Below are 15,393 nucleotides of genomic sequence, written 5' to 3' on the forward strand. Positions count from 1 at the left end.
TTTTTCCTTACATGTTTAATTTTACACACTATGGAATGCATTTTCTAGCTCAAGAAAAATGTGTATAGTACTTTATTGGGATTGTTTTAAATTTATATATCTAATTTGGTATAATTTGCATATTTATGATGCTCCTAAGAACTAGTGATGTCTTTTCATTTGTTTATTTTACAATTATTTTTTATGATACAAGTATTTTATATTTTTGTTAAATTTATTCCTAAACTTATTTATTTCTAAATATGTATTTTTGTTATTATTATACAAATATATTTAACTGGTTATTGTTTGATATAAAACTATTGTCTAAATATTAATGTTACTTCCTCCTAACTTACTAAAATTTCTATTGCATTTTTGTTTTCTTTTAAAATCTTACTGCTTTCCAAGCTATATTATTATGCCATTTACAAATGGAAATAATTTTACTTCTCTGTGTCCAATTCTTGTACTACCATTTGTTTTTATGCACTATCTACTGTGCTCAAGGCCAATGCATTTTACCTGACTTCCAATCCTTAGTTTAAAAAAAGTGCCTAAAGGCCTCTTTTATTTACCCATTAATTATAATGCTGGCTTTGGTAGCTGTTATATGTATTATATAGTATATAATATGTAATATGTAAAGGATAATATATAAATATAATACTAAAATAATATAGCTCATAAATATAATTAAAAATAGTCATTAGGGGCGCCTGGGTGGCACAGCGGTTAAGCGTCTGCCTTCGGCTCAGGGCGTGATCCCGGCGTTATGGGATCCAGCCCCACATCAGGCTCCTCTGATGTGAGCCTGCTTCTTCCTCTCCCACTTCCCCTGCTTGTGTTCCCTCTCTCGCTGGCTGTCTCTATCTCTGTCAAATAAATAAATAAAATCTTTAAAAAAATAGTCATTATGTTTTATTTTATTTTTAATTTCATTCAGAGTTTTAATAGAAATGAGTAGTATTAAATTTTGTCAAATACCTTTTCAGGATCCATATTGATACTGTTATATTTCTCTTTTTCTTTAGATCTATTTATATGGTTAGTTACATTAATTAATTCCCTAATATTAAGCCATTCTTGAATTCTTGTAATAAGTTCTATTTGGTCATATTACATTATTTTTTATTGTGCCTTTAGAGTGTTAGATTTAGTTTGCTAATATTATACTTAGAGTTTTTATATTGAAATTTACAAGACATTGCTTTATTTTTCTGCTCTATGCAATCTATGTCAGGTTTATTTATCAAAAATATACTTGCTTCAAAAAATAATTGGAAATTTTCCTCAGTATTATATGTTCTGGAGCACTTAAAAATGGAATGGAATTCTCTCCTTTTTGAAGGTTTAACAGAATATTGTAAAAGCATCTTGGCCTTCTGCTTATGGTCATGGTCCTTTAAGAACTTTTTGTTACTCCTATGGGAATTGGTCTTTTAAGCCGTGAGCTCAATTGAGATAAGTTTTTTTTTTTTTGTCAGAAATCTCATCTAAAAGAGAAAAGAATTCTAGCAATCTCATATAGATTTTCAGGTTTATTTGTTTATATTTGTACATATTAGTCTCTTGTATTTTCCTTATCACTACTCTGATTCAATAATAATATTTGACAATGATATAATTTGCTTATTTCACATATATCCATTGTGTTCATATTGTGTGCCAGTGCTAAATAAGTGGAAATGATTCTTGTCATTAAGGAAGAAAATTATTATTATTTTATTTATTTATTTTACTTTCTAAAATGTAATTATTATTCAAATACTATTTTTATATTGTTTGCAACCCCTAGCATAATCTTTGAACATTGAAATTATTAAGTGATAGCCTTAAAAGGCTGAATAAATCTTACACAAATTTTAAAAATTAAAATAAACCCAGCATAGAGTTAAGAATCATTGTATTTCTTTATTCCAGAAACATACAACAACACACTAATTTGTAAGTCATAGTATTTAGTAGTACTGTTAGTAGCACTAGTAATTTAATCACTCTACAATAAAAAAAATCCTTCCTTATAGCTAAATATAATCTTTACCACATTTGGTTAAAAATAAAGAATAAAGTAGAATATATTATATTGACTTGATTTGAAATCTGCTGAAGTAATCAATGATTCCTTAAGCTATTATTTCTGTCTGTTATGAAAGGAGATAAAAATAAAAATATTTTGTAGTGTTGATTTATAATTTTGGGCAAACTTGTGTTGCTAAATATGGTGGCCTAGTTACAGGAAAACAAGCTGTTTATAAGGTGTCAAATTAACAGATCTAAATTAAATCTTCAAAAGACACTAATAACAGCTGTGCTTTAATAACAGTTTTTGATCAAAAGCCAAAACAAACAAACAAACAAAACAAAAAAACACATTTTTTGAGCCATCATACTCTCTTCATAGAAACATGTGGTATGTTAGCTAATGCAGTGAGTTGTGTATCAGATGACTGTAGGGGGAAAAAAAAGAGAGAGAGATAGGGGCGTTGTTATCTTTTTTTAACTTGAAACTAAGTATTTATGAAAGTATTATATGAGATGAGATACTGAGATACATTTAGGAAATTTTGTAATCCTTAAAATATACATGGAAGAGACACATTTGTATCACCCTTATTTTTGTATTATAATACTTTGTGCAGCAGATTATGGATAACTGTGGTGCTGCCAACTTAAAATATTTTCAAGAGGAAACTTACATTCTGAATCTCTATGTTGCTAAAATAAATAAATGTTTATTGAGTGTCCTCAAATTATCATGAACTTTATTATATTTATGACCTTTCCAAAAGTAACATGGATTCTCATCCAATTGCCTATTAATGAGGGGAGGCTTAGTAAAACTAAAAGTAGCGGCTCCTATTAGTAAAATAATAATCATAATTTTCTTTTCCTTTCTGGTCATTTTTTTCCTGATGTCTTGGTGCATTATGTAAAAACAACCAAATATGAATAGTTATTTTTATTTTGAGAAAAGGGGGTTAAAAAAAAAGTTTTCCTTGAACTTCAGATTAAGATGTATTAAATATAACATAATTATCAGTAGGTCTCAAATCTTTTTTAAGGCATGTAAAACGTACTACAGATAATAACTATGATTCACCTATACCATTATTACAGGTTGTGAAAAGTAAAACAATTTACCTTAAATTCAACAGTGCCTTATGTTCAAGGTAGTATGCCACCCGGCATAAATCAAAGTATCAGGGAAAAATTTGTATTAGTCTAGAATCTATACACTAATTCTCTATAACTTAAAAAGTCACATTAGGAATAGTAATAAATATAAAAAGTGCAAAGTAATGAAGTAAGCATTTTTAATCTTAGTTCTTTAATCATTTTAGCTTGAATAAATTTAAGGGACTTTGCCTGAAGCCTCTTATTTGTCCACAAAGTCTACATTTAATACAAAATCACTCTCAAATATGCATATAAAATGTACCAAAGGAAATGACATATTAATTATAATTCCATAGGTCAACTAATTATCTGAAATAATTTTGGAAATGAAGATTATTTTCAGGTTTCTCTTGGATGTCTAGTTCCTTCTGAGTGCTTTGGGAGGAAAAAAATGAGATTTACATGTCTTTGCTATCTTCTGACCAATTAAATCTAAATTGGACCTCTTGTGCCTAAGCAAAATTAGAATTCATACTCTGAATCTCATTTGGTAGTAATAATAAACTAGAAAAAATTAGTAATGTAGATAAATCCTTAGAAATTCATAAGAGTTTAAATTGGGAGACCAATTTTCATGTGTGGTTTGGAAGAGCTGTCATGAGCATTTTTCTTTCAGCTCTGGGTCACATTTTCTTTTTTATTCATTTATGTCAAAAGTTTTGATTGTACACTGAACATTATAGATAATATGTTTTAGAAACTCTGGATTTTGTTATACTCCTTTGGAGACTGTTCAGTTTTTTTAACAACTGGTTAAATTATTGGCAGATCTTCTTGAGCTTCTAGAAAGTTGTTATGGGGCTTCATGAGGGAGTGCTGGGATTGACCTTTCCTTTTTTTTTTTTTTGTTCTGTCCAAGTTTGGATTTTATATCAATTTTATGTTGGCCTCAGAAAATGGAGAGTATTTTCTCTACGCTTCCCTGAAATGTATATTAAAGACTAGAATAAATCCTTTTTGAAAATTTGATAGAAATGACCATAATCCCATCTGGGCCTTGTAATTTCTTATGAAATGATATTTCTCTTCTGATTCCATTTCTGGAATTATTAGAGGGACATTCAAAGTTTTATTTAATTACATATCTTTATTATGACAATTTCCTTTAACTTTTCCAGTCTGTTATAGAATTTTGCTCTTCTTTTTAATCTCTGCTTTATATGTAGATATTACCTTTTTATGTATAGTTTCACTTCATTCTTCATATTGCTTATTTTTATTTTCTCTTTTATTCTTCATCATTTCACCAGAGAATGTGATACTCTAAGTACATTCCATGTAAATGCTGGAGAAGAATAGTGTCCAATGAAGGGGTTAGAGACATGTGTGAAAAGATATGGGTCCCCTCATACCCTGGAGATTGGGAGAGCCAGAAGAAAAAACATTTGTTTTTGGGCTTTGAGCAGACTTTTTAGTTAACCACTGAATTTTGTATAATTACATAGTTTTTTCAATGTGTCAAGAAACAAAAGCATTTAAGAAGCACTAGTTTATTTTATTGATTTTTTCAAAGAACAAACCTTTGGATTTGTTGCTCATGAAATAAGTTATATGTAAATATCATAAGCACTCAAAAATAGGTTCAACTGTTTATTCTACAGAGAAAAGGAAATACAAATATATATCAATATTGCCCTTTAGAATGACTAATTTAAAAAAACCTGAAAATACCAAATGCTGGTGAAGATATGGAACAGCCTAATTTTTTCATAAAATGATGGTTAGCTGTTTAAAATAATCCTACCACTTTTTCAAACCCTTCACAGTTTTTTATAATGTTAAACTTATCTTAATACCTACTAATTCCATTCTTACATATTTACTCAAGATAAATGAAACATATGTCCAAAAAATACTTGTACAAAATTTTCCCAGTAGCTTTATTTATATTAATCAAAAACTGGAAAAATACTCATCCTGAAGTGAATATATAAACAAATTGTGATATATGCATAAAAGAATATAAATGCTAAAAAGGAACAATCATATGGTATAGTTTAAAACATAAATGGCTCTCAAAACATTGTGTTGAGCAAAATAATCCAGATACAAAGTTGTGTGTGTTGCATGATCCTATTTATATGATATACGAGAACAGTGAGGAAAATCAGAACAATGGTTACAGCTAGTACACATGCAAGGTCAGATGGGATAGAACATAGACCTTTCTGGAGACAGGGAGATGTCTGACTGGGATGACAGTTACAGAGATGTAAACAGGCAGTCCTTACTTGGTATGGTAACATAGGACCATTCAAGCTGAAACCATGCAAAGCAATCTTAATAATCAATGGGAAAGTATTATTGTTATGTAACTTTTTAATTTTTTTGTCAAAACATTAGAAACTCTTTTACGGTTAATTATAAATGTCTAGGACAATGGAAATTACACTAGTAATCTATTTAGCATGCTGAAATTTAAAACATTAGAAACACTGAGAATTAAAATGTTTATTTCTTTATAAAAAATGAGTAGTTTGAACAGTGTTTGTCTTTCTCTTCTGTTCATATAACTTACAGAGTGATCATCTTTTTTTCTGCCTCAGTGAGAATTATACTCCTTTCTAAGTTTGAAACAGCTTCTAACTTCTTATCCCTTGTGATTTCAATATCATAAAATATCTCTGAGAGATTTTTTAATGAGAAGTTTTGCCAGCATCACTTTCTCTGGGACATCGTCATCCTTTTCATCACAAACACTTTATTTATTTCAATAAGTTTGCCTCCACTAAGATATGGTTTCATCTCTAGAGTCTGTTGAGTAGAAGCTAGTACTGACGTTAACTCTATCTACCTTCTATTCAAATTTTACTGTCAGCATTATCAGTTCTAACTTTTTGCATCACTTCCATCTTAGTTGGCTCATTTCCTCTTTTAACCCCTATTTTTATAAAATGCCACAGGGTTTACACTAGTAAAAAAGGATTCAATACAACTACATGCTTTGTTGTCTGTTTATAAGTTGGAAAATAAACTACAATAACTAATCATTGGCAGGTGATATGAACACCAGTGATCACGGTGCTCATCAGTATTTATTATTTTTTAATTTTTATTTTTTAATTTTTTTTAAAGATTTTTATTTATTTATCTGACAGAGATAGAGACAGCCAGCGAGAGAGGGAACACAAGCAGGGGAAGTGGGAGAAGAAGAAGCAGGCTCACAGCGGAGGAGCCCAATGCGGGGCTCGATCCCATAACGCCGGGATCACGCCCTGAGCTGAAGGCAGACGCTTAACCGCTGTGCCACCCAGGTGCCCCTATCTTTTAATTTTTAAAAAAGATTTTATTTATTTATGAGAGAGAGAGAGTGCACAAGCAGGGGGAGGGGCAGAAGGAGAGAGAAGCAGACATCCTGGTGAGCAGGGAGCCTGACGCAGGGCTTGATCCCAGGACCTGGGATCATGACCTGAGCTGAAGGCAGATGCTTAACTGACTGAGCCACCCAGGCACCCCCATGTTATTTAAATAGTAATTTGTACTCTGCCAAAATACCAACAACATTTTTTACAGACTAGAACAAAAAATATTAAAATTTGCATGGAACCCCAAAAGAGCCCAAACAGCCAAAGCAATCTTGAGAAAGGAGAACAAAGCTGGAGGTATCACAATTCCAGATTTCAAGATATACTACAATGCCGTAGTAATCAAAACATTATGGGACTGGCACAAAAACAGGCACATAGGTCAATGGAACAGAACAGAAAGCTCAGAAATGAACCCATGCTTATATGGTCAATTAATCTATGACAAAGGAGGCAAGAATATACAATGTCCCAAAAGAATGGGATATTCTTGCCATATACAAACTGGACAATTACATGCAAAAGAATGAAACTGGACCACTCTCTTACACCAAACACAAAAACAAACCAAAGCTGGATTAAAGACCTAACCTTGGACCTTAAATCATAAATCTAGAAGAAAACATAGGTAGTAATTTCTTTGACATTGGCAGTATCAATATTTTTCTAGATATATCTCCTAAATCAAGGGAAACAAAAACAAAATTAAACTATTGGGACTACATCAAAAACAGCTTTGTGCATCAAAGAAAACCATCAAAAAACAAAAAGGCAATCTACTGAATGGGAAAAGATAATTTCAAATGATATGTCCAATAAGGGATTAACATCCACAATATATAAAGAACATATACAACTAAACAACCAAAAGGCAAGCAAACCAATTAAATAAAGGGCAGAGGACCTGAACAGATATTTTTCCAAAGAAGACATAGAGATGGCAACAGACACATTTAAGATGTTCAACATCACTAATCATCAGGGAAATGCAAATCAAAACCACAATGGGATAATACCTTACATTTGTCAGAATGGCTAAAATCAAAAAGGCAGGAAATAGCAAGTGTTGGTGAGGATAGTAGAGAAGGGAACCCTTGTGTACTGTTGGTGGAAATGTAAATTGGGACAGCCACTAGGAAATACAGTATGGAGTTTCCTCAAAAATTAAAAAATAGAAATATCATATGATCCAGTAATTCCACTCCTGGGTAATTACCCACCCCCCCAAAAAAAACCAAAAACACTAATTCAGAAAGATACATGTACCCCTATGCTTATTGCAGCATTATTTATAATAGCCAAAATATGGAAGCAACCTAAGTGACCATTGATAGATGAATGGATTGAGAAGATATGGTATGCACACACATACACACACACAAATATGATGCAGCCATAAAAAAGGATAAGATTTTGCCATTTGTGACAACATGGGGAGACCTAGGTGGTATTATGCTCAGTGAAATAAGACAGACTGAGAAGGACAAAAACCATCTGGTTTCACTTATATTTGGAATCTAAAAAGCAAAACAAATGAATAAACAAACAAAAAGCAGACTCAGACCTATAAATACAGAGAACAAATTGATGGTTGCTGGTGGGGGTCGGGAGATCAGAGGGATTGGCAAAGTGAGTGAAGATGAGTGAGAGATATAGGTTTCCAGTTATGGAATGACTAAGTCACAGGAATAAAGCACACACACAGGGTATATAGTCAATGATATTCTAATAACGTTGTATGGTGACACATGGTAGCTATGCCTGTGGTGAGCACAACAAAACATATAGAGATATTGAATCGATATGTTGTATACCTGAAACTAATGTAACATTTATGCCAACTGTACTAAAATTGTTTAAAATAATTAAACAAATAAATACAAATAAATAAATATATAAATAGTGATTTGTGGACTAAAGACATAGCAATCATGTTTGTACTTCATGCAACTTCTCACAGATAGTATAGCTTGGTCACTGAAATTTGAACCATGCTGTCAAGGGACTCGTATTATTTTTTAAAAAGATTTTATTTATTCATTTGAGAGAATAAAGCTGAGCAAGAAGCCTGACACAGGGCTCGATCCCAGGACCCCAAGATCATAGCCTGAGCGGAAGGTAGATGCTTATCCGGCTAAGCCATCCAGGTGTCCCAGGGAACTGGTACTATTAAACTAAATTATAGTAACTGAAATCTGTGTATATGGAAAACATGTCTGCATTTGTTAATATTTAATAATAATGCTTACTGTGTGTAAATTATATCCTTTTATAAATTAATTTTTATCAACTGAAATCAGAAAAATATAAACATTTTAAAGAAAAAAGCTATAATTTTTAGCAGATAATACAATAACAAGACAGGGGGAAAATAAACCCCAATCTAAAATTGTTTTAATTAATTAGAGTTTAACAATGTGGCTGGATATAAAACTATGAGTTAAAAACTAATTGTAATTATATATACCAGTAATAAACAGAAAATGTAATTATAAATGGCATTTCATTTTCAGTAATAATACAAATTGGCTATGAATACATCTTTAAATGTAAATATAATTCATAGAAGTTATCATTTTTATTAAAAGAAATTGAAATCAACCTAAATAGATTGTTACACCATATTCATAGACAAGCAGACTCCATATCATAGAAACTTATTTATTTGCAAATTGATCTGTAGATTGAATGCAATTTTAATCAATATCTCCAAAAGTATTTTTCATAGAATTAGTAAGCTAATTCCAAAATTCAAATACAAGATTAAAGTCAATAATAACCAAGACATCATTAAAGAGGGAAGGAAAAGTGAGAATACTTCATACTCTATTTCAGTGCCATGTACATTAAGATATAATCATTAAGAAAGTGTGATAGAAGAGACAAATTGACCAATGGAATGGAATAGAAACCGCAGATAAAGCCATGTTCATTTGAAATGTTATCTATGTCAGGTTTGGCATCCCTGAAGGAAGGAGAAACTATTTATTAAATAGTGCTAACACAATTATTTACCCACAAATACAAAATAATGACTAATTAACTTCTCATGTAACCAAATATCAATTACAAGTGGATTTAAACCTGAGAGTTAAATTTAAGTCTTATAGAAATACATCTATAGGAGTCTTGAGTAGTGAGATCCTTAAGTAAGACACAAAGATTTTAATCATGTTTTAAAAAATATATAATTTTGATTATGTTAAAATGAAGAATTTCTATTCATCAAAAGACAATAAGAGACAAGCTATGACCTGGCAGGAGGTACTTGCAACACATAACCTCATACAGTACTAATAACATGAAAAATAAAAGAGCCTTTACAAATCAGTAAAAAAAAAAAAATCAACATTCAAACATGGGCAAAGGAGTTGCATAGGCATTTCCACAGACAATCAAATATGAATGGCTTTTAAACAATGGAAAGATATTTAATCTTGAATACCCAGAAAAATATAAATTATAAAAATGAAATGACTTATAACCATTAAACTGTCAAAATTAAGAATTTTAAGAATACTAAATATGGATAAGAATGTATATAAATGAAGACTGTTGGTAGGATATTACTCTGGTATAACTACTTTGGTAAACAATTTGGCTTTACAATATAAAATATGCTCTTTTTCCCCTACAAACCAACAGTTCTACACTCAGTTATATATCCTTATGGAGATTCCCAATTGACCTAAACTGCAGAGACTAGGTTAAATAGGTGTTAAGAAATCGATCCACTGGGGGCGCCTGGGTGGCACAGCGGTTAAGCGTCTGCCTTTGGCTCAGGGCGTGATCCCTGCATTATGGGATCGAGCCCCACATCAGGCTCTTCCGCTATGAGCCTGCTTCTTCCTCTCCCACTCCCCTGCTTGTGTTCCCTCTCTCGCTGGCTGTCTCTATCTCTGTCGAATAAATGAATAAAATCTTAAAAAAAAAAAAAAAAGAAATCGATCCACTTTGCACTCAGGGTAGCCTGGCAACCCAGACTGGTCAGCTCAAGCCTTGTCCCGTTGCCTCAGGGTGTCATACATGGTCTAAGTATACTGTGAGAGGTATAATGCTATTAAAAACAGCATTGCTTAGGAGAGCAAAAACAGAAGTAGCTGCAAATGGAGGAGAACAAGATAAATCAAGGAATATTCACACAATGGCATGATCTGCAGCAGGAAAATAAATGAACTACAAGTTTAAGCAACAATATAGGTGAATCTTATAAAAATTATGTTGATGGGAAGAAATACTCTCAATATCAAATATATGTAATCTAAATTTAGAGATCGTATGTTTATGCATGTGAATATGCATGCACATATGTGAGTATATATATGATCAAATCATGTTTTTAATGGAGGGAAAGATAAGAGTAAAATTCAGGATGATGGTTTTCAGATGATTTTCTGATGGTTTCCCTTCCTGTAGGCCTGGTGGTAGGAAGACCAAGCAGTGGACTAGGGAAAGAGTACACTGGTAATTACAGGGATAATGTTAATATTCTAATTTGTAAGGTTACAAACACAGCACACAATGGAGTAAGGGGGGGCAGAAGGCACATAAGAAATTGTTTTTTTATACCAGATGGGAGAATAACATGCTCTTCATGCTTATGGGATGATACAGTAAGCACAGAAAACTTCATGAGAGAACAGAGAGAAGGGGGATATGCAGAAACAAAATTTTCCAAAAGATGGAAGAGAATGGGACTCAGAACACAAGTACATAGGCTGGTTTCTGTAAGGGGCAGGAAAATCCACTTACAAAAGGAAAACTCAAAGGCCAAGTGCTCAGATATTTCTGGGTTGAGTACTTTGACAGTGGAAAGGTAAGGAAGTTCAAGATATTCAGCTGGGGATGAGGCAGATGTATAATGTGTTAGGGAGGTAAAAAAGGGCATGAAATAGCCAAAAATAGGCAAATTTCAAATTTATGTACCCTATATAGCATGTGTGGCCAGAAAATTTATCATATTAATTGACGGTTCTAGGAAACTTCAATCTGGGAGAATCAACCAAAAATACAACCAAGACTAACAAAATATTTGCAATTCCCTGCTGCCTGAAGCCCTTGACACAAATCATTAAGACTTACAAGCCACACTCTAACTTTATTTTAATTACAGTTATACAGATTAATACAGATATAAATCCTAAAGAAATTTTGCCAATGGGAATATTTATAGTTTCCTTTTCTGAACTGGAATTTCCCACTGTCACTGTAAAATAAAGCCGTTATATATTTTTCAATGATAAAAGAAAATAAAAATTTTAATAATTATAATTTAGGGCTTTCAGGAGTTAAGATGGTGGACTAGTAGGGGGACCTTGGGTTTATCTGGTCCCTTGAACACAGCTAGATCAACATCAAATCATTTTGAACAACTAGGAAATTGATCTGAGGATTAAGAAAACAATCTGCACAATTGGGGGGAGAGATGTGGCAGATGCAAGGTTCAGAGACATGAATTGGGAGAGAGAAACTGTGGTGCCACAGACGGGTGGGAGCCCTTTTCATGGAGAAAAGTCAGGATGAGAAGGAGAGAGTAGGAGAGAGAGCAGTATGTGGGATTTGCGTGAGCTTCTTTGGTGTGGGGATCACCTGGGTCACACAGGAAAAGAACATTTCCCTTCCTGGAGTGCATTGAAAGAGGATATTTTGCCTCTTCAAGGCCAAAAGCCCGACCAGGTGGTACTGAACAGCATTCAACAGAAGGGGACAGAGGTACACAGAGGGCAGATAACCTGCTTGCAACTTTTCACTGTGCTTCAACATAGACTCTGGGCACTCACGCAGGTGTGCAACTGCCTTTCTGGGACAGTAAGGTGCCAGGTGCAGCACCGCAAGGCTCTCCTTCAAGGGAAGGGAGCAGTCCACACACTGCTGGGTACTTTAAGATTTGTTGTTTTGAATCCCAGCCACCAGCCAGAGATAAAACACAGGAGAACTGTGGGGCTGGTGCGGCAATGGCTGGGTAGAGACCACACGTTCCCCTTCCTAGGAGTAAGAGGGAAGGGTGATGCCATCTTCCACACACACACCCCATCCCCCACCTCTTTCTCCCCTTACCCACAAGCACCATCGGACTTCAGAGACAAACAGCACCTCCAGCAGAGGCTGGAATTGCTTATACCAAACCCTGCCTCCCTGTGCCCAGCAGGGGCTTCTTTATTAGGGCAAGTCTGACTGTGACTGTGAGCCAGTGCTGCGGGCCTCACCCTCAGAAGACCAACATAGGCCCTCCACATGCATCAAGGCTACTGATCCTAGAGTCCTTTAAAGCATCAGCTTCAGTTCCAGTGGAAATAAGACTAAGATTTTTCTTGTTTTTCATTTTGTACTTTTATTTATTTTTATTTTTATATTTTATTTATTTTACTTATTTTAATTTTTCTATTTCAATTTTTTTTCTTTTTTCTTTGGCATCAGGCTTTTAGTTTTTTTGTTCATTTGTTGGCTTGTGTATTTGATTCCTTTCCTCATTCTTTAGATCAGGTTTTTTTCCCCCTCTTTCTTTTTCTTTGGAATCAGACTTATACTTTTTTGTTTGTCTGTTTGTTCTCTTTCTTCTTCCTTTTTCTTTTTCCTTTTCTTGGATCAGGCTTCTTCTTCTTCTTCTTCTTTTTTTTTTAAATTAGGTTTATCTTAAAAAACAAATCAAAGCACACCTAGTTAAAGGTCCAAACACTCCCTACTGCAAGCAGGGACGAACTCTGCAGAGGACTGACATGTGAGAAAGAGCAGTCAAAGCACAATAGCAGAATGCACACAGCATACACCAGAGACACTTCCTAATCACCAGGCCCTGGGCAGAGTAGAACCCCTTCTTAATGTAGTATTACTCTCAAGAGCAGGAAACATAACAAGTTTTTATAACACACAAAAAACAGAAACCTGGACATAATGGCAAGAATTCTCCCAAAAAGAAAGATCAAGAAGAAGTCAGTTAGGGATTTGCTCAAAACAGATATAAACAATATATCTCAAAAAGAATTTAGAACAACAGTCATAGGAATATTAGCTGGGCTTGAAAGAACATAGAAGACATCAGAGAAACCCTGGCTACAGAGATAAAAGACCCCAAAACTAGTCAGGACGAAATAAAAAAAAATGCTGTAACTGAGATTCAAAATTGACTATATATAATCACGATGAGGATGCAAGAAGCAGACGAATAAATAGGGGACATAGAACAGAAAATTGTGGAAAATAATGAAGCTGAAAAGAAGAGGGAAAGAAAACTATTAAGATCCTGAATATAGGCTTAGGGAATTTAGTGACTCCACAAAGCACAGTAATATTCATATCATAGGAGTCCCGGAGAAGAGCAGAAAAAAGAGGCAGAAGGACTATTTGAGCAAATTATAGCTGAGAACCTTCCTAATCTGGGGAAGAAAACAGGCATTCAAGTCTAAGAGGCACAGGAAACTCCCCTTAAAATCACCAAAAACAGGTCAACACCAAGACATATCATAGTGAAAGTTGAAAAATACAAAGATAAAGAGAAAATTCTGAAAGCAACAAGGGACAAAGTTCCTTAACCTACAAGAATAGACACATAAGGTTAGCAGCAGACCTGTCCACAGAAATATGGCAACTGTGAATGTAAATGGACTAAATGCTCTGGTCAGAAAACACAGGGTATCAGAATGGATTAAAAAAACAAGACCCATTGATATGCTGCTTACAAGAGACTCATCTTAAACCCAAAGACACCTCCAGGTTGAAAGTGAGGGGGTGGAGAACCATCTATCATGCTAATGGAAATCCAAAGAAAGCTGGAGTAGCCATCCTTATATCAGACAAACCATATTTTAAACCAAAGACTGTAATAAGAGATGAAGAAGGGCACTATATCATAATAAAGGGGTCTATCCAACAAGAAGATCTAATAATTATAAATATTTATGCTCCTAACTTGGGAGCAGCCAAATACATAAATCAATTAATAACAAACTTAAACTCATTGATAATAATACAGTAATAGTAGGGGACTGTAACACCCTACTCACAGCAACGGACAGATCATCTAAACAGAAGATCAACAAGGTAACAATGGCTTTGAATGATACACTGGACAAGATGGACTTAACAAATATATTCAGAGCATTTCATCCTAAAACAGCAGAATACATATACAAGTGTACATGGAACATTCTCCAGAAGATCCATACCAGGTCACAAATCAACACTCAACAAGTATGAAAAGATCGAGATCATGTTGTGCATATTTTCAGATCACAACACTATGAAACTTGAAGTCGACCACAAGAAAAATTTTGGGAAAGACCAATAATACATAGAGGTTAAAGAATATCCTACTAAAAAATGAAAGACTGAAAAAACATGGATACATGGAGGTTAAAGAACATCCTACTAAAGAATGAATGGGTTAACCAGTAAATTAAAGAAGAAATTTTTTAAAAATACATGGAAGTAAATGAAAATGAAAACATGACAGTCCAAAACCTTTGGGACACAACAAAAATGGTCATAAGAGGGAAGTATATAGCAATACAGGCCTTCCTTAAAAAGCAAGAAAAGTCTCAAATACACAAACTAACCTTAGACTTAAAGGAGCTGGAAAAAGTACAGCAAATAAAGCCTAAAACTAGCAGAAGAAGGGAAATAATTTCAGAGCAGAAATAAATGATATAGAAATCAAAGACACAGATCAATGAAACTAGGAGCTGGTTCTTCGAAAGAATTAACAAAAGTGATAAACCCCTAGCCAGACTTATCAAAAAGAAAAGAGAAAGGACCCAAATAAATAAAATCACAGTGAAAGAGGGCAGATCACAACCAATACCACAGAAATACAATCATAAGAGAATAGAGCAATTTTATGCCAACAAAGGCAATCTGGAAGAAATAAAGTCCTAGAAACATATTAACTACCAAAACTGAAATAGGAAGAAATAGAAAATTTGAATAGACCCAT

This window comes from Ailuropoda melanoleuca, chromosome 10, assembly GCF_002007445.2.
Source record: "Ailuropoda melanoleuca isolate Jingjing chromosome 10, ASM200744v2, whole genome shotgun sequence".
In the NCBI taxonomy this organism is placed as follows: domain Eukaryota; kingdom Metazoa; phylum Chordata; class Mammalia; order Carnivora; family Ursidae; genus Ailuropoda; species Ailuropoda melanoleuca.